The 19,883-nt window shown below is 40.1% G+C and overlaps 1 pseudogene; it reads left to right on the forward strand.

Annotated features, from left to right (window-relative positions):
• Positions 1–2,076: 2,076 nt before the first annotated feature.
• LOC131407598 (dual specificity protein phosphatase 18-like) lies at positions 2,077–18,736 on the forward strand (annotated as a pseudogene).
• Positions 18,737–19,883: the final 1,147 nt, after the last annotated feature.

The raw sequence follows: 19,883 nt of genomic DNA on the forward strand, positions 1-19,883 counted from the left end.
AAAATACAGAATGAAAAAGGGGAAGTAATTGTAGATACAATAGAGATTTTAAAAATAATAATAACCTTGGTTGGATTCTGGTTTGAACAAACCACATGTTATGAGGTATCTTTGAAACGAAGGGAGGTAAGTGAAGACCGACTAGTATTGAAAACAACTAATGAATTATTGTTAATTGTGCCAAATGTGTTATTGATATAGTGGTTATATATATTTTTAAAAGGCCTCATTTTTAGCAATAAAAGCTAACATTTAAGGAGAAATTTTTATGATGTCTGGGATTTGCTTGAAAATAATCCAGAAAAAAAATAGTGGGAAGTATATGGAACCATAGTGTCAGAGTGTTAACTGTGGAAGTTGGTGATGGGTACATGGAGTTATATTACTCTTTCTGCTTTTGTATTTATTTGAAACTTTCTAAAATAAAACTTAAACAAAATAATAAAAAACATTAAGAATAACTAAAAAATTGCATATTTCTGTGCTTTTGGGGTACCTTCCTTCACTTCCCCGAAGACAAAGACCAAGGGAGATAGAGAGATTTCATTCATATTCAGAATATTAACATTCAATTTCATGCTTAAAATGATTGTTTCTTTGGGTGAAACTCCTTGGGCAAAGCTTTCAAAGTGCATTTTAAGGGAAACTATATTTAGTTTTCATCAAATACTTCCATTTCTATGATAATTCCCTGGCTCTGTGCATCAATTGGAGATGGAAATCCTACTTGAGTGAAAGGGGCTGTTGAAAATTAGTTGGTACATTTCAACTAGCAATTCTTTTGTGGAAAACAGAATGAGCAGGACAATATTCTTGACTCTAAAATGTTTGAAATGCCTTAGCTTGTGGCATTATCTTAACCATGATTGGAAGAATAAATCAACTTTATTCTAACTTTTCCCACACAAATCCTAAGTAGGAATGTGCCTAGTGCTTGCTTCCGTAGGAGGTAGGTCTTCATTGGCCCATATGGTAGGCTGAATAATGGCCCCCAAAGATATCCAAGTTCTAATCCTTGGAACATAAGAATGTTACTTTATGTAGCAAATGGGATTTTGTAGATGTGTTTAAGGATTTTGAGACGGGAGATTATCCAGGTGGACCCTAAATGTCCACAAGTGTCTTTATAAGAGGAAGGCAGAGGGAAATTTGACGATAGAGGAGACAGTGCTATGAAGTGGAGCAGAGAGAGATTTGACATAGAGGTACAAGATAATGTGATGATGGAAGCCGAGAGAGATTTGAAGATACTACTGCTGCCTTTGAAGATGGAGGAAGGGGTCAAGAACCAAGGAGTGCAGCTTTAGAAGGTGGAAAAGGAAAGGAAATGGATTCTCCCTGAGACCCTGTGGAGGGAGTGAGGTCCTGCCAACACGTTGAAACTGATTTTGGACTTCTGGCCTCCAGAACAGTAAGAGAATAAATTATGTTATCTTAAGTCACCAAATTTGTGATAATTTGTTATGGCAGCCATAGGAATCTAATACGTCACCCTAACTCTTTCTCTTATGAGAATGATTAGGGAAGTGGACTGGAGGGCCTGGCACTTGGGGTATGTATCAGAAGCACATGAAGGTGAGTATCATGGTTTTATTGATTCTTTGCAGGCACAGATTGTACAACTGAATGAGAGATGTGTTATGGTGGTTTCCACCTTAACCATAGAGGCTGTTTACAGGTTCCATTTTGTTATTCTGATCTACAGATCCCCTAGTTCTGAAAGTGGGATTTAGCGATTAGAGGTACAGATAAGGTCTTCATTGTAAGGTGCTAGAAGCAACACTAGACCGGGGATCTGATACCCTGGACTGTGCTTGCCTACCAATAAGAAGCTTTGGAGAAGATTTTTAACTTCCTAACTTGTAAAATGGGTTAAAATTATACATCCTGCCTACATCATAGTGTCTTTGAAGGCTCAAATGAAATGGAAGAGTCTTTTCAAATGTACAAGAAAAGCCCCTCCCCCTAAAGTCATTAGATGGTGCTGAAGAAGGTCGACATCTGTCGGTGAGCCATGATGGCCCAGAACAGGGTGTTGGAGACAAAGTGGGCTGAGGAGGTTGTCCATGTGGGTGGATGGTGGTGGTGGCTCAGCCTGGAGTGTTTGAACCTGAATGGGTAGAAGATTGTGGTCGCACAGGTGTGGGAGTGATATTGGGTGAAAGCGGTATTGGGAGATTGGTTACAGTTAAGGGAATTGATCAGTATATTAAGGTTAATATAACCAAAATCTCTATTAATTTATAAATATTTCCATTTTCTTGGAAAGTTTCCTCATGCCCCTTCCTAGTCAATTCCTGTCTCGGCCCCCCAGAGGCAACAAGTCTTCTGATTTTTTTCCACTATAAATTAGTTTTGTCCATATTAGAATTTTATTAAAAAATTCATATAAATTTATAAAATACAAATTATGAACTCTTTCTTTTAGGTCTTCTTTCACTGAGCAAATATTTTTGATATTCATCCATTTATTGGGTGTATCACTATTTTGTCCTTTTTATTCTATTGTGAATTATAGTATTCCATTGTGTGATTATACCATAATTTGTTCATCCATTGTTCCATTGATAGACGTTTGGTTTCCTTTTTTTCTCATTTGAATAAAGTTGATATGAATAAAATTTGAATAAAATTCTGTTTCTTTGAGTTTATACCAAGGAATATAATTGCTGAGTCAAAAAGAAGAGGTATATTTAGGTTTTATAAGAAGCTGCCAGACCATTTTTCCAAGTTGTAATATTTTACATTCCTCTCAACAAAGTATGAGAGTTCTCATTGCTTGACATTCTTGCCAACATTTGATATTGCTAGTCCTATTTATTTTATCCTTTCTGGTGGGTGTATAGTGCTATCTCGTAGTTTCAGTTTGATTTGTCTGGTGACTAATGATGTTGAGTATTTATTCGTTGAGTTGTTTGTCTTTTATTTTTGATTGTAAGAATTTTTTTACATAATCAAGACACCAGTTCCTTGTCTGATATATACTTTTATACCTTTTCTCCCAATCTGTGGTTTGCCTATTAATTTTCTTTAACATTATCTTTAGATGAGCAGGACTCTTAAATTTTGGTAAATTCTAATTTTCAATTATTTTTTTCTTATGCTCATTTTTTCCTATGTCCTGTCTAAGAAATATTCACTTCTCTCCAAGTCACAATGATATTCCATAATTTCTGTTTCTTTTTTTTTTTTTTTTTTGGTGAGGAAGATCAGCCTTGTGCTAACATCTGTGCTAATCCTCCTCTTTTTGCTGAGGAAGACTGGCTGTGAGCTAAAATCTATTGCCAATCCTCCTCCTTTTCTTCCCCAAAGCCCCAGTAGATAGTTGTATGTCATAGTTGCACATCCTTCTAGTTGCTGTATGTGGGACACGGCCTCAGCATGGCCGGAGAAGCGGTGCACGCCAGGGGCCTCCAGCACAATGTTGAATACAAGTGAGAGAATATCTTTGCTTGCCTGGTTCTAGGTCGGAAGCTTTCCCCCTTTCACTAGCAAATATTATGTCAACTGTAAGTTTGTCATAGATTTCTTTATGAGGTTATGAAAGGTCCCTTTATTCCTAGTTTTCTGAGAATTTTTAACATGAATGAGTGTTGAATTTATCAAGTGCTTTTTCTGTGTCTAGTATGATGATCATATAGCTTTTCTCCTTTATCCTAAAAATATAAATTACATCGATTTTTTAAATAGTTGGAAATGTATACTGCAAAATTCAATGTACAATTCAATAGTTTTTGGTATATTCACAATGTTGTACAAACATGACCACTATGTAATTCTGGAACATTTTCATCATTCCAAGTAGAAACTCTGTACCCAGTAAGCAGTCATTCACCATTTCTCCTTCGCTCTAGCCCTTGGCAACCACTAATCTGTTTTCTGTCTCTATGGATTTTCCTATTCTGGACAGTTCATATCATGGAGTCATATAACATGTGATCTTTTGTGTCTGGTTTCTTTCACTTAGCATATTTTAAAGGTTCATTCATGTGGTAGCATGTATCAGTAGTTAATTCCTTTCTATGGCCGAATAGTATTCCACTGCATATACAGTAGTCCCCCTTTATCTGCAGAGCATACGTTCCAAGACCCCCAGTGGATGCCTGAAACCGCAGATAGTACCAAACCCTATATATACTATATTTTTTCCTATACATACATACCTATCATAAAGTTTAATTTATAAATTAGGCACAGTAAGAGATTAACAGCAACAACAATAAAATAGAACAATTACAACAATACACTGTAATAAAAGTTACGGTAGATCTTAGCAACCTCAGCATATGATTTTTTTACCTATGTTTAAGTTGGGAACTTTTGCCTTCTCACTTAAAAGAAGCACTTTACAGCTTCTTTTTGGCATATCTGAATTGCCAGCATCACTACTCTTGTGCTTTGGGGCCATTACTAAGTAAAATAAGGTAAATTAAATAAAATAACTTGAATGCAAACACTGCGATATCTCGACAGTTGATCTGATAACTGAGAGGGCTACTAAGTGACTAATGGGTGGGTAGTGTATACAATGCGGATTCAATGGACAAAGGGCTGATTCATATCCCAGGTGGGACGGAGTGCACAGTGTGAGATTTCATCATGCTACTCAGAATGGCATGCAATTTAAAACTTATGAAGTGTTTATTTTCTAGAATTTTCCATTGAATACTTTTGGATCACGGTTGACTGTGGGTAACTGAAACCATGGAAAGTGAAACCATGGAAAAGGGGGGAATACTGTACCATATTTTGTTTGTCCATTCACAGTTGAGGACCATTTGAGTTGTTTCCACATTTTGGCTATTATGAATAATTCTGTTATGAACGTTCATGTACAAGTTTTTGTATGAACATATGTTTTCAATTATCTGGGTATATACCTAGAAGTGGAATTGCTGGGTTTCACAGTAACTCTATGTTTAATTTTTTGAGGAAACATCCAAAAATTACACAGCTGCTGCAACATTATTCCCACCAGCAATGTTTTCTTAGTGGTTGCCCTAAAGTTTGCAGCATACATTTCCAACTCATCTAAGTCCACTTTCAAATAACACTATATCACTTCATAGGTAGATCAGCTACCTTCTGAGTATTCCTAATTTCTTCCTCCCATCTTCTATAACATTGCTGTCATTCATGTCACTTATCCATAAGCTATAACCACCCAATACATTGTTGCCATAATTGTATTAAACAAACTTAGCGTTAGATCAATTAAGAATATGAAAAATAAAAGATTTAATTCCTTTCTTTATATAGATCCTAGATTCTGACTTAAATATTTTCCTTGTTTCTGAAGAATTTCTTTTAGCATTTCTTGCAAGGCAGTTCTATTGGTGACAGCTTTCCTCAGGTTTTGTTTGTCTGAGAGAGTTTTTATTTCTCCTTCACTATTGAAGGATAATTTCATGAGACACAGAATTCTAGATTGGTGGATTTATTTCTTTCAACACTTTAAATATTTCATTTCATTCTCTTCTTGCTTGGAGTTTCTGAAGAGAATTCTGATGTAATTCTTATCCCTGATTCTCTATGGTAAGATGATTTTTTTTCCTCTGGCTTCTTTCAAGATTTTCTTTTTGTCTTTGATTTTCTGTAGTTTGAATGTGATGCACCTAGATGTAGATTTTTTTGTGGCGTTCATCCTGCTTGGTTCTATCTGCGATTCCTAGATCTGTAGTTTGGTGTCTGTGATTCATTTTTGGAAAATTCTCAGCCATAATTAATTCAAATGTTTTTTCTGCTCCATCTCTCTTTCTTCACCTTCTGGTATTCCCGTTATGTGTACATTCCTTTTGTAATTGACCCACAGTTCCTAGATATTCTGTTCTATATTTTTAATTCTTTTTTCTCTTTTCATTTAAGTTTGGGAAGTTTCTATTGATATATCTTCAATCTCACTAACTCTTTCTTCAGCTGTGTCCATTCGACTCAAGATCACATGAAAGGCATTCATCATTTGTGTTACAGTGGTTTTGATTTCTAGCATTTCCTTTTAATTCTTTCTTCTCTATCTTTCTAATTACATTACTCATCTGTTTTTGCCTGTTGTCCACTTTTTCCATTAGAGCCTTTAGCATATTAATCATAGTTATTTTAAATTACTGGTCTGATAATTTCAAAATTTCTACCACATCTGAGTCAGATTCTGACACTTGCTTTGTCTCTTCAGACTAAATTCTGTCTTGGCTTTTAGCATGCTTTGTAATTTTTTGTTGAAAAAAAAAAAAGCCTGACATGATGTATTGGGCAATAGGAACTGAGGTAAACAGGACTTTAGTGTGAGGTTTTATGTTTTTCTGGCTAGGAGCTAGGCTGTGCTTAATATTTTCTACAGCTGTAAATGTCAGAGGCTCAATTTCCTTTAGTGTCCTTGCTTTTGCCTTCCCGGTTGTCTTTGGGTTTCCCTAGAAACTCCTTCTTAGAGTCTGTTCCTTGTAACTCTCTCAGTTATAATCCACTATTATTATACTGGAGCCCTGTTAATGAAAGTAAGGTATTGGGGAGGGAAACCATTCTATAACCTTACGATTAAATCTTACTGCTTTTGGTGGGCCTGAATCCCTGGGATGTGACCTTCAGAAAAGTTTCTTAGCCCTTTTTTTCTGTCCTTATGTGAGATAGGGAGCTTAGAGGTGGCTGGAGCTGTCTCATTGCCCTTCTCCTAGGTCAGATAAAGCTCTGGTAAAGTAGATTTCCTTGAGGGCCGCCTTTTGTTATTGAGAACAGAATGCTCTAAGATTACTTCAAATGCTCCGGAGCTGGGAGCAGGAGGCTGTTTTTCTCTGGTCTTCACTGGGAAAACCTGGTGGGGGTCCTGGAAGTAAAACTCACAAAAGCACAGGAGCCCCTCTAAGACTGAATCCTCAGGCTTTTTTTAACTCTCAAGCTAGTCTGCACTCAGCCTCCAGCAATTTGTCAATTACTGTTTAAACGTTCCTGGGAGTTTATAGCTCCACTGGATTCTGCTCCTAGTAAACTGTGATCTTGTGTATTCAGATGTCTCTCCAGTTTTCAGGGCAGTGGTCTGCCCTGGGACCTCAATTCTCTGATGGATCTAAGAAGAATTGTTGATTTTTCAAGTTGTTCAGCTTTTTTCTTATAGGAGAACTGGAGAGATGACTTCCAAGCTCTCTATATGTTGGAGCTGAAACCAGAAGTCTATACATTGATTTTTGAATGTTAAATCAACTTTGCATTCCTGGGAAAAGTATCACTTGGTCACGATTTATTATTCTTTTTTTTTAGTATTTGTGGATTCAATTTGCTACTATTTTGCTCAGGACTTTTGTGTTCATGGTAAATATTGGTCTGTAGCTTTCTTGTAAGTGTTCTTTTCAGGTTTTTGTAATCAAGTTGGGGTGGATGACTTTCTGCTCTATTTTCTGAAAGTGTTCGTGTAAGATTGATATTATTTCCTTTTTAGTGTTTGAAACAATTCATCTATGAAGTTCTTTATTCTTCTGTTACTCCTTTCTTGCCTTCTTTGGATGAATTCATATTTTATTATTATATTTTATTTCATGTATTGACCTTTTAACTATATATTTTTGAATACTTTTAAGGAATGCTGTATCCCAGAACTTACAATGTAATTTAAGTTATTGTAGTCTATCTTAAAATAATGTTATACTACCTCATGAGCGGTATAAGAAGCTTAAAACAGTCTTTTTCCACTCCCCCCTGCCTGTTTTGTTCTTGTTGTTTTATATTTTACTTCTGGATATGTGATAATTCCCATAATATTTGCCTGATATTTTTTTAAAGCAATTTATCTTAAAAAAATTAAAAATATGCACATATGCACATACTTTGCTGTGGACTTTACATTTTCCTGCAGACTTAAGGTTGCATCTGGTATCATTTCTCTTCAGCCAGAAGAACTTTTAGCATTTCTTGTAGTACAGGTCTGCTGAGGACTAATTCTCTCTGCTATTGTCATTCTGAAAATGTCTTTACTTCACCTTCCTTTTTAAATGATATTTTCTCCTGATATAGAATTCTAGGCTGAGTGTTTTTGTTTTTCATTTATCACTTTAAAGATGTTGTTGCATCATCCTGTGTCCTTTGTTGTTTCAGGTGACATGTTGGCTATTATTTATATGAATTTTACCCTGCGTATAAAGTGTCGTCGTCTTTTTTTTTGAACTCTGCTTGAAAGCAGAAAATCTACTTTAAAAAGTTACTACTTTGTTTTTTTCTGCAGTCTGAATATTGTGTTTGAATAGGTGTGATGTTTATGTTTATCCTGCTTTGGGATCATGGAGCTTAAAAGTTCTGTAGATTGGTACCTTTCATCAATTTTGGAAAGTTTTCAACTATGATCTTTTCAAATACATCTTCAGATAGTTGTTCCGTCATATATATTAGGCCACTCAGTTTTTGGGTGATTTGATATATAACCACAGGGAATGAAACAGAAATTTGTACCCAGGAATGGGATGTTGTTTCAATAAACACCTGAAATCTGTAGCATTATTTTTAGGGCTGGTTGGTGGTGGGATGTTGGAAAAATGGTGAGGAAACTATTATAGAAGACTAAAAAATGGTGATCCATTTAGTGAAATGGTCATTTGGGGTATCTTGGAAGACAGACAATGTACTTAAACAAATTTTGGATCTGGGCAAGGAAATCTCTCAGTGAAATCTTGAAAACATCAGCTGCTTCTATTTAACTGCATATAAGGTAGTACAAGAAAGGAAGAACTCAAAAGAATTGACCAGTTTGCAAGCAGAATTAATAGGAAAAATTGGGAGACTAGGACTTGATGGATTGGAAAATAAAATTGTTTCTCATCTCCAGCTTCCACACTCAGATACAGATTATCAGAGTACGATAATCTTGGGGGGGCAGGGGTAAAGATCAAGCTTGGGGTGCTGCCAATAAGTGATGGCCTCAGAGTAAATTCCAAGTCAATAAAGTGGCTGTATGACCTTTTGTTGACTTCTGAAAGAATCAAGGTGATACCTAATATATCTTCTCTATTGTACACAAGGGTTTGTAGGAATCTTAAAGTCATGATCCACAGCAGTCTGATATAGCCATCTTTCCAAAGTTTAGAGATAGGAAGACATCTAGAAGAATCATTCTCAAAGAATGGCTTTGGGCACAGGGAGTAAAATAAATGAAATACATTAGAAAATTTTTGAGATGACTGTATGAGCAGAAGTGCCATTTGCCTGGACTAAAAGGCACTGAGCAGTACAAAATGCTGAAAGGCTTCTGGGTCCCTAACTTTCTGTGTCCATGAAGCAGGCTACATTTTTTTTCTCAAAAAGCATATTTTCTGGTAAGCTCTTTAGAAGCGGCCAAGGAGGATTATAGAAAGGAAGGACATCCTAGAGGGTGAAGCCAAGATCCGTGGATAACAGTGAACTGGGGAGACACTTTCAGGGAATATAACCAGGGTCAAGTCAAGTAACATTTACTAGGTAAAGTAGAGGGACCTGGAAACATTTTCCCAGCAGGATTTCAGACTTGCTGTCTATCAGCGGCTGTTATGGGCCTCTCATTTCCCCCCTTTTTGAATTGGAATGTTTATTATGATTATCCTGTCCTGGTTTCACGATTGTATGCTGTGTTTGTGAGGAAGCTATATTGCCTTCTTCATTTGTAGGTTTCTGGATCAAGAGGACTTGGATCCACATCTATTATATGGAATTCCAACCTCATGTTATGTTTGATAAATTTTGAGGGTCCTGGGCTGGGGATGAGCATATTTTTCAGATGGGAGGAGCATGAATAATTCTTGCCTGATGATGGACTTGTGGTAGATTGTATTAGTGACTACAGTCCTTTAGGCCTCCCTGTATTCATGCCCTTTGTCATGTAAATTTGCAGTACCCTCCCACTTAGACTCTGGGCTTGGTCATGTGACTTTCATAAACGTGGTAGAGATGCCAGCGTGCCACGTCTGAGCTTAGCCTTTTTTTCTTTTTTTTTCCCCAAAGCCCCAGTAGATAGTTGTATGTCATAGCTGCACTTCCTTCTAGTTGCTGTACGTGGGACGTGGCCTGAGCATGGCCGGAGAAGCAGTGCGTCGGTGCGCGCCCGGGATCTGAACCCTGGCCGCCAGTAGCAGAGTGCGCACTTAACCGCTAAGCCACGGGGCCGGCCCTGAGCTTAGCCTTTTAAAGATTTTGCTTAATGTACTTGTACTCTTTTATCTCTGCCATCACCGTGAGAAGGTCATGCCCAGGTTAGTTCACTGGTCCCAAGAGAAGAATGAAGTCACACAGTGCAGAGCCAAACCACATGAATGGGTGAGAAGTCCAGCCAAGATCATCCACGTTTAGCCTAGACCGACAGAACCCCTCAGAAGAGTGAAAAATACATGTTTGTTGTATATCATTGAGACTTTGTGGTTGACTGATATACAGCAATTTTGTGGCAATAGCCAACTGATAAAAGGAGTGTCCTGAGAGTTTAGAGCAGTCTTTTTGTAAATTCTGAGAAACGAACCAATTGTAATTCTCCAGGCATGTGCGGTGCACAACTACCAATTTTGTGCATTTGGAAAACAACCTCCCTTCCCTAATTTTTTTTCCTGTTGAAAAAAACTCTGGGCTGGTGGGCTTGAAATTCTACCGTTTGGTCTAAGGCACTGTCTTCCTATAGTCTTCTGTTAAAATAAAAATGCCCCATGGAAAGAGTAACATATTAAGCCATCATCAGCAACTATTATACATCTATTTATCAGATAACCTAGCTGAAAGAAAGATTATACAGAGTTGGGTCACGAGCAAATGGATATGCCAGGAGGAGTTGGGCACCGTGTGGAGAGGTGGGGAGAAACTGAAAATGAATATTGCGTCTTCACAGTTTTGTCTTAAGATCTACCCTATCTCAGGAGTTAATTTAATGAATCAAATAATATTATATATGATTATATTTATATAATATAATACAAAACATTGTATACATATAATTATATATAAAATATGTCATCTAGTCTAACTCTTTTTCTTTTTTACTTGTTGAGGAAGATTTGTCTTCAGGACATGGCTATAACATAGATTTGTAGTACTTATTTTTTTGCTTACTGAATTTTACTCTTGTATTATTTTCCTGGGCACTGCCAGTGTTTTCTTTCTTAATTGTTCAATAACCTATTATCTGGGGTGTTGTCTACTTACTAGCTCAGATCAGAGATGCTATTGTACTCAGTTTGCTCATGGTATGGGACATGAGGTGCTCTGACTGAGCCTGCCTTACTCGATCAGTCAGATAAGATGTCATGAGAACTGTTGTCCTTCTGGCATGGGTCCACCATCCTGGATGCCTTCTGCCATTTTTGGCCAAAGATCAGGTTAAGGGTGTTCATTGTAGTTTTCTAGGCTGTTTATGAGGGTATCTGTCTACTTCTTTGAGCAGAGGCAAATGACTGAACTGTGTTTAAACAAGAATCAGAAATATTGACAAAATAGGTAGTTTTCCTTCCCCCAACAAATTCTGATCTATTTTCTGCCTAGAATAATATTAAGGAATAATTGAATCTTATCCATACTGGTTTTTCAGCCATCAGCTAGTGAAGTCCCTTTCTTTGCATAATTTATACATCAGAGCAGTGGGGACCACACCCATGGTGTACTCATGGTTAAGCTCCATGGGCATGACCTTAAGTTTATTTCCTTGGTGGCCAATTGACCTGTCCCCCGCTTTTTAAGCCAAGATGATGTAAAATGATGACATTACATGAAAACATTTACTTTTTCATTTGGGCAGAAAGAGAAGCTTAATTCTTTCACAAAAAGAATAATTACAGGGTAGCAAACATAAAAATTCATGTGATATTAGATAAGGTAGGATGTAGAACTAAAGAACTTCTCATGTTTTTGTTTCTTCCATTTTTCGTAACTTGTGGGAATAGACCAGCCTAAACCACGTGGCATCATGGTCTCCTACTGAATGTTTTTCATCATATAGCAATGGTCGTGGTCTCAGTAGGCTGAAACAGATTGTCTAAAGACTCCCTGAATCATCACTGTTCCATGCTATCTTTATAATCTAGTTTAAGTTAGCTTAACAAGTATTTCTTGCCCACTGTTTGAGTCCAATACTTGGCTAATGAGGATAAGCAATAGTAGCCATGACATAATTTAATATTTGGGAGTAATGTTAATGGTATTACATAGGAAGTATCATGTTTTCTTGCACAATTAGGGAATTCTTTTTCAGTTGGACCCCAGTTGGGATGTGACTGCCCCCTAAAGTCCTGACATGCCAAAGAACATGGAGAGAGTGGCATTGAGTTTAAAGAACTGCAGGGCCCGCCCCGTGGCTTAGTGGTTAACTGCGCATGCTCCGCTACTGGCGGCTCGGGTTCGGATCCCGGGTGCTCACCGACGCACCGCTTCTCTGGCCATGCTGAGGCTGCATCCCACATACAGCAACTAGAAGGATATGCAACTATGACATACAACTATCTACTGGGGCTTTGGGGAGAAAAAGGGAAAAAAAGGAGGCGGATTGGCAATAGATGTTAGCTCAGAGCCGGTCTTCCTCAGCAAAAAGAGGAGGATTGGCATGGATGTTAGCTCAGGGCTGATCTTCCTCACAAAAAAAAAAAAAAAAGAAAGAACTGCAGCTTCAGACAGACAAACACATGCCATTCCTATACTAGCAAGTAAAGTAAGCAGGTCACATTTACAGGGAATAATAGAGGAAGAAAAGCTACTTGTAGGGACTCGAAAGAGAACTTTACGTATTTGTAGGTTCAAAGACTAAGAATTATGTACAAAGAATTCCTGGGAAACTGAAACAAGGAAATGGCCTCCCCATGCCAAACATCGTTGGAAAAGACTTGGGAAACACAGAGAGTGCTAAGAATAAGGACACGGGGACAACAAACTGGGCCTGAGCAGAGACACAGGTCACGTAGATCATTATTGGATCCATAATGAGGAGGCACTTGAAATTGATGTCCTACTCATTGTTGTCATCATCATCACCATATTGACTTAATCAGTACTTACCGTGACTCAGGCTCTGTGCTAAGTGATTTACGTGTTTTAGTTTGCCTAATTTTCCAAAGAACTCTTTGAGATAGGTCCTCTTATGCTGATTTTGTAGATGAGGAAACTCAGAGGTTAACTACTTTCCCCAAGATCATACAGCTGGTATGTAGTGGAGTCATTACTCAACTAGATCGTTCTGCCTTAACATCTTAATCATCACGCTACGTAGGCTTCCCCATTAAATACTATATACACAGTTTCCATTTCACCATTTTGGGCTCATCTTTGCCAATAAATCTGTTTGTCATCTTCTGTTTCAGAGTTAAATATGCCATCCAGGTATATTTACGTAAGATACTGGTAATGAATGGACACTTTCTACCCCTTGCACTCAAAATTCTGGTAATTAGAGTTGACACAAACTGCTTCTTTTAAAGAATGGTCTGTTTACAAGGCCTAATTCTTTCTGGACATGCTGCTATGATAGTCTTCAATACCATAATTTGAAGCCCTTTTCCATTCACAAAAGAGATTACTAAGGCAAGCATGTAAAATCAACCACAAAGACATCTCTTCTGTTGAAGCAATAGAAATGTCTTTTAAGGTGAGACTACACTGAAAATCTTCAACACTTTCTCTTTACTCTTTCTTTTTTAGCTGGTTGGAATCATCATTACAATGTTCCAGGTTTTCTGGAAAGAACTATCTTGTATTAAGCCATCTTGGTAGCAGGGTTCTTGCTGCATCAGCAATGACAAACTGCCAGAATGTTCTGTTTTGTATAGAATGCTGTTGCTAGCTTTTTTTAAATCATCATTTTCTTCTAGAGATTTTTCCTTCTCTAAGTAAAAAAAAGTAGATCCTTTCTGTTTTGTTGGCATGATTGATTTTGAGTATGGTTTTGAATATGTCATTTAAATATGACTTTATTAGGATGATTACCTTTGGGTCTCTGTGTTAGAACTAGCGAAGCCTGTCTGATAATCTAGATCTTCTGGTTATTTCCACCCCCACCACCTTTTTTTGTAATCCTGCATGTTGTAGCCAAAAAGTATCAAAAAATGTTCTTTTCAAAACATATTTTCCCTTTTGAATTTTAGCTTCCACTGAAGGTTCAGGGACAAAATGATCCACTTGTCTCTCTTTGTATTTTGTAAAAATGATGGAATTGCCTTTTCTTTACATTGCCTGTTCAATTTTTCTCATCTAGAATTTATCCTGTAGAAACAGATAGGTGTCATTGCTTTTCCCTTAGGTAATATTCAGAATATTCTTCATTATTTTGAGGGATAAGGAAGAGAAAAAAAGGGATATGTATATCAGTGGAATTTGAGATCATTATAAGCGGTTGTTATCTGTGGGTGAAGCTAACTGTAGCCTTCCCAAAGGCAAGAGTTAAGTCTGTCCTATTTAACACCAATGAAGCTATAATATTTTATGCTATTTTACACGCAGATGTGGATATGCACATTTATTTTTAACAGTGCAGTTTGCATAATTTTTTCTTAGAATCCTCTTTTTTCCCCAGAGCTGTCTTTCTCTCTGGAAAACAGTTCTGCCCAGCCAGGGGCCATCTTATAACAGTAGGAATATATTTGGGCAATAACTAACTGTGCTGCTTTAGCCAAAGTGCTTTGACTTTGAGAATTTGACAAAACTCAAGAGACACTTGATGAAAAGGATACAGAAACCTCACTGAAACAAAGTACCTATAGATATTTCATGCAAATTGTGACTGAGGACTGCTGCCATCAGTGACCAAGGCAGCTCCTCTCCCCATCTCTCCCTCTCACTCTTTCTTGGACCACGGGCTCTGAAGTGTCTGCCTCCTTCTTTATGTTGTTCCCATCTCTTTTTCTGCAGATTAGTGTTCTCTGTTTACACATCTGTCCGCACCTAAATGGTGAGCTCAGTCAGAGTCACGTGGCTCTTTAGTTCACTTACATTCTACCCACTGAGTATAGTTGAGATCTCTCTTAATTTAAATTCTTGAGCGAGTATTTTGATGGAGTGCTGGCTAGACAATAGATTGCCTGGTCTTGGATCTAGTGTCCACTGTTGATTCAATCAATCATAGCAATCCTACAATGGATAACATGTGTACTTTAGACTGCTTTGGGGTTGAGGACAGGCCAAACACATTTACAGACTAGAAGAAGTAATAAGAACTGTGACTGGTTAAGAAGGTAAGTGGTTTTGAGAAAACCGATTTTTTTCTGATCAAATCACCCTTCTTGTTTAATTTAGAAATAAAGTCAGCTGTGTGCATTAAGAAAAATACCTCATCACATCTTTAACCTACTTGACTCACTGACGTTTTAGGCTCTTTCAGTTTCCTTAAAAGCAATTGTCTAGGACCCTCCTTGCTTTCTCCCAATTTTATTCTCGCCTTTTTTCTGCCTGGCTCCTGGCCCTCACGTTTCTCTCATATAGACACCACTGCAACCCCCTTGGCTAGAAGGAGGATCTGTTGCTTTTCTGGACCCTTGGCATTTCCCAGCACTGCCCCCTGGCTCTTTCCTCTTCTAGTGCCTCAGGGAAGTTATCCCACTTTAACTCAGACTTTTAGACCAGAACTCCAGTACTAAATTATTTGGTTAGTATTTGGACCCCCTTTAAGGTGTTTGAATGTTAAGCTTATTTATGTGATTCTCCGATTTCTTTCTAAGAAGAGTGGATGGAAACTTTTTACTGGCAGAGCAGTTAGTTTCTCATAACTTTGTTAGTTATGTCTCTAGAGTAGGAGATATGTTATTTCTGAAACATGCGTGAAAACTAAATTAGCACTTAGCCAGCCAGGAAGCCAGCAGCACTACTACGGTGAGAAATCTAGGTCGGCAAAGTCGTCTTGTTGGAAGGGCATCTTAACTGGGAGGACATCTTTTCAGGCTAAAGATATTAGTTAATTGCACTTATAAATTTCTTGTGCTCAGATTTTTGACATTTTATCTTGGCTACCTTTGTGGCCTGTATTAGACTTTTATTTGAGGTGCAGAGAAATCACTCACTTCAAAATTATATTGCAGTCTTCTTGATAAATTCACCATTGGTCTTTCTATCCGAGGAGGAGATTTAATAATAAATCTGAGTCTCTTAACGGCAATATCAAAGTGCTGATGCTCTTCCTCTCCTGCCCAAGATCTATGCCCTGACACAGGATATTGTGTCACATCCTAATCCCAGCACACTGAGCAGTTATTCAGTTTGTACAGCAGCCTGAATGAATCACCTTATTAGCCTTCAAAGTCAGAGTTACGAGCAGAATTGCTTAAGGAAGTTTGAGCATTCAGCCATCCTGCACAAAATGATTTAAACTGAAGCCAGAGGACAAAATTTGGGGACTAATGTGAGCAATGACTAGGTGTCTTCTACATTCCTCAGGCTGTCTTTACCTACCTGTGCTCAAGGAACTTGGCTGGAACACGGTGGGCCAGTTACGGGGAAGAACACATAGTTAAGTTGCTACCTCACCTTTGGTGAGCTACTTGGTCTCTTTGGAGCTCCATTTCCTGAGTAAGACCAACGTGTTGGGTGGAATTAGAAGTTCCAAGCTCAGGCAGTGGGTTGATTGGGTATATTGGGTATAAGTGTGTCACTGGTAATTTGTTACAGATTACATTGAAAATAGTGAAGTTTGGGAAATAATTTTGTTTTCAAAGAGTGAAATCAAGGCTGTTCCTATAATATTATCCCTCTCATTTGCTTACATTAAGACATGCTTTCACAGGTGAAAGACTAGAAAGGCGTATTAGTTTCGTAGGACTGCCGTAACAAAGCATCACAAACTGGGTGGCTTAAAACAACAGAAATTTATTCTCTCACAGTTCTAGAGGCCAGAGGTCCCAAACCAAGGTGTTGACAGGGCCATGCTCCCGCTGAAGCCTCTACTCTGCAGTCTGGTGAATCAGGAATCCTAAATAGCTGATATCAGTAACGTTACCAGCCACTGGGGAGCTGTCCAGGCACTTGAGAACAACGAGCCAATGTGGGTATTTGCTTTTATGGAGACACAGATGTCTCTTGAAAAATCAGTAGAACATTCTAGATAGTCAAGGACATTATCTCTTCTTACTTCTGGATTGTTTTGTGGGAGTCCTTTATTTGGCTTTTGGGGACCAACTCTTATAGAGCTGTTTAGACGAACCTTACTGAAATGATCCCAGGTAACTGGAATCTATCTCAACTGAAAGATTTCCAGAGAGGGCATTTTCTTGAAGATCCATTCCAATGCGAAACACTCCCACTCTCGACAGTTTTTGTTCTGAATTTAGTGTCTAATATGGTAGACTAGATGGGTTTTCTTCTGTTTGTGCTTAGAGGAAATAGTGAACTGCATTTCTCCTTAAGAAATGTAGAGGAATTACCTAATTTTATTTAAAATGCTCAACAAAACTCACTGCAGACTTTTCCATGAGAGCTGCTGTGAGGCCAATTGCCATCGTGGGCCGGTAACCAGGTGAGGGAGGGTCTGGGCAGCGCCGGCCTGGCAGTAGCGGCCAGGGCTTCTCCGAAGACCGGGCACAGTCAATTAGCGTCTGCCGTGGAAACCACAGGCCAGGCCGGCGGGAACTGCGGCTCTGAGGTTGTGATCCGTCTTCTCTCCCCGAGACCCTTCCCAGAGACTTCTCGGTGCGACTGTTCTCTGAATGAGCCCGGCGGCCGACAGTTGAGAGTTTTCGGTGGACTCAGCCCAGCAGAAAGATGCAGCCCTCGCTCCTGGCTGGCCGCTGCCCCTCCGCCTTGGTGACCACTCCCCCCGGGTGCCCTCCAGGTTCAGTTCTGGCAGCCGTCGGCCAACGGCCTCTGACGGATCCCCAGCAAGCCTGTCCATCAGCAATGGTGTAGCCGCCAGCAACAAATGCACAATGTCAAGCAACCAGATCGCCACGGTCATCAACGTCTCGGTGGAGGCAGAGAAAACGTTATACGAGGACATCCAGTACTTGCAGGTACCTGTGCCCAACGCACCCATCTCGCTCCTCTGCGACCTCCTGGACCCCATGGCTGAGCGCAGCCACCGTGTGGAGGTGAGGCAGGGCCGCCCCCTGCTGCACTGCGCCTCCGGAAGCACCAGCCAGCGCCCTGCTGGACGCCCGCGCCTGGGCCGAGCGTACCGGCCATCATCCTGCCCAACAACGGCTTTGGGGAGCCCGTTCGCTACGAGTTCCAGCCGTTGGGCAAGAACACTGCGCACGTGGTCACCTCCCAGATGGGCGCGATCCCTGACGTCTACAAGAAGGAGGTCGGTTTGACGGCAACCAAACGGTGAGCCATCCTGACCAGTCCCTGTCCCCGCGGTCAGAGGCCTGCATCTGCCGTTGATGCTACACCAAGATCTGAGCTTGAACGTTCTACTTTAGTTGACACAGAAAATCAGATGATGGCTTTTATAAGGGCAAGCAAAAAAGGGAGGGTGACTGCAGTTCTTAACTTTATAATCCATATCTTTGAAGAATAAAGCTCACTAAATCTAAGATGGTGAAAATAAGTTTCCTACCCTGTGAGTGCCAGGGCACTGGCACTGGCCAGAGAGGAGGTGAGGCAGGTGGTGTCCACTCAGATGGATCTGCCGGCAGTGCTCAGTGCGTGTGGCAGGCCTCCCTCAGGCCGCCTACCCCCGAATCCCGCGGCCCTCCCCCAGGCCGCCTACCCAGAAATCCCGCAGCCCTCCCCCAGGGCGACTACCCAGGAGCACCTCAGCCAGAATCCCACCTCATTCTTTGGAACCCAGAGCCAGAGCCTTATGCATCATGGGACCTCCTGTACCTCTCATAGTTAAGTGCCAATCTACTGGATAAGTGGTCTTCAAGCGGTGCTCTGGGAGCCCTGGGAGCCTCAGGCCACCCTTGCCCCCACCTTCAGCCATAGCAGCCCAGCTCTGGGTTTATAGATTGGATTTAGGCATAAGATAGTTTTTGAAGAAAGTATTTTGTTACATAAAATTAAAAAATTTTTGAGTGCTGTTCCAAATGGCAAGGTCTCAAGGTGCCTTTGGTGATCTCCCACCAGCCTCTAATGAAAGGTGGCCTTAGTCCCTTTCTCTGGGGCACGTGCTGAGAGAGCAGGCCTGATGTCAGGCCTCAAGGTTTCCTCTCAGAAGCCTTGGCTTGGAAGGTTGAGCTATGGGCTGGGGCCCAGCTCTGTCACCTCTGTCACCTCCTCTTCATGTGACCTGGGGCCTCTTGGAGGTTCAGTTTCCTCACCAGTCAAAGCAATGACAGCCCTTCTCTTGTAGGGTTGTTGTAAGGATTAAACAGTCACTAGTAGCCTGCCTGGCACATGGCACACGGCACACACTTAGAGGAAAGGGCGGCTCTGGTTTATGAATGATGCTCTCATGCCTTGCTGGTCTGTGGTCAGCATACTCATCCTCATAACAGCGTTGCCCCCATCTGTGCATAGCTCTTTATTGGTTACAAAGTGCTTTTCCAAAAAATCTTCCTATGGGGGGAAAAATTTTAAGGTCCTTTCAGATCCTATGATAGGGGAGGCCTAGACTTAGCCTTTTCAGAGTTCCCATTGTGTTAATCCATGTGTATCCAAGGGCTGTGAAGCAAGGGGCATGATTCAACTCCCCCTCAAATGTCTTATTTAGCATCACTCACCTTTAGAACCAGTGCATCAGTCTGGCTAACCACGGACATCCACAGGGGCACTTGCCCAAGGGACAAACGAGTTGGCCTCATGACTAGACACTGGAATCTGGGATTGTTCAAACTCCCCAGGTGTCTGGGGATGTGGCTTAGGACCAGCTATTCTAATCGAGAGGTTTGCAGATAAACAACATGTGAGACAAACAAAAGCACAACTAACTGCGCCAGTTGAGGCAGAGCTGGGGGTCCAGATCCCAGTGGAGGTTCCTTCTCTCCGAAATTGCCCCCACTCCACTTCCACAAAGCGAGTTCCCAGGGATGCAACTGGGGAAA

The sequence above is a fragment of the Diceros bicornis genome, chromosome 6, assembly GCF_020826845.1.
Source record: "Diceros bicornis minor isolate mBicDic1 chromosome 6, mDicBic1.mat.cur, whole genome shotgun sequence".
Taxonomy (NCBI): Eukaryota; Metazoa; Chordata; class Mammalia; order Perissodactyla; family Rhinocerotidae; genus Diceros; species Diceros bicornis.